Genomic DNA, 1,514 nt, shown 5'->3' with positions numbered 1-1,514 from the left:
TCAATTCAACGTTTTCCTATAAACGTGATTTCCAATCCCTTTCTGCTACCCTAAAGTTAGGCCGTACTCACACTATGTACAGTTGCCTTGAACCGGCCCAAAGCACGCTTGTCCCCCCTGCCATCTCCCCCGACGGCCCGCACTTACATTGCATTCGGGCCTGGGCATGGTTACGTCATCGTAAGCACTCTCGCTCAGCACAGTGGAGATTTCTTTAGTCATATGGTTTGGGATGCGGTGACACGCAGTCAAATGTTTCCCCGAACAGATCTGCCACTTTTGACGCTCATAAACAACCATAAAGTCCACGTGCTGCAGGAATTAGGAGGTTTGCTGAAGGTGCGCAGCTGTCGTGCAGTAAGGGGTTTGCGTCTTTAACAATCGATGACAGTTTGCGTTCATTGAACAGTGAGAATGATTAATAAATCCATATGAAACAGTCCCTTGAAAGTCACGTCTTGCTTTCAGTTTGGGCTTTGGCCAAAGCCCAAGTGAACTGTGCTCAGGCACACCTCTTCCAACCGGGCCAGGGCCGGTCAAGCCCGATTCAGAGCACTCACACTTCTCAAACGATCCGGGAAACGGGCCTGGGCACGGTTCGGATAGCATAGTGTGAGTACACCCTAAATCTCTAAAAGTTTTCGATGCCTGACTTGATGCTTGTTTTCTAAAGATCAGTTGCTCTAGAATGTATCATTTGTTTTGGATTTAGATTTTGCTTAGACAAGGCAAATTTATTTATCTATATAACACATTATATACCCACTGGTAATTTAAAGGGGTTTCACAAAACATGAATTAAAGAAATAAATATAAGAAAATTAAGGCAAAAAAGAATAAAAATGATCTAAAACAGATAAAAACATATTCAAATGTGTTAAAAATGATTTAAAAATGTTTATATTTGTGTTCACAATAAAAAAAATAATAATAATGAAATGCCAGTGTGTTTCAAACTAGCCTAGGTTGGCCACTTTGCATTATCCACCCTCTAATGTTATTTGTCCTCAGCCTAGAGGAGAATATGCCTTGTTTACAGCTGAATCAATGCCACATAAACAGAAATGCTAATTGCCATGAATGGACGTGAGCCAGACAGACCAGGAGCTTGTTAAAGCCGCATCTGCATGTGGGCACCATGAGTCAGTCCAGACATCAGTGCGATGCGGAACTGATTTAAGAGTCCCTCATCATACACTGTAGAGCACAATCAGAGCTTATAATTGGTCGGTGACGGTTTCCATGCTGGGCTTTTTAAGCCATTATAGTGATATTGTGATCCACAGATGTAAAACTGAGGAGGAGGCAGCCAGCATTTAATTTCGAGTTTCATCATAACATCCACTCAAAAGCATGCGCAAGAAACTTACAGCTTTTTCTGCGTTGTATCTATAGTGCTGCCTTCACCTGCATTGACCCTTATGGATGAAAACAGTCCAGAATAAAACACCCAGTCTTAAATGCAGCTGTAACAGAAAGAACAAAGAGATCACTCTCTATGACGTCCGCATTGC

The sequence above is a fragment of the Danio rerio genome, chromosome 23 (assembly GCF_049306965.1).
Source record: "Danio rerio strain Tuebingen ecotype United States chromosome 23, GRCz12tu, whole genome shotgun sequence".
Classification (NCBI taxonomy): Eukaryota; Metazoa; Chordata; class Actinopteri; order Cypriniformes; family Danionidae; genus Danio; species Danio rerio.
The sequence above is the reverse complement of the archived record's forward strand: the minus strand, read 5'-3'. Positions refer to the sequence as shown.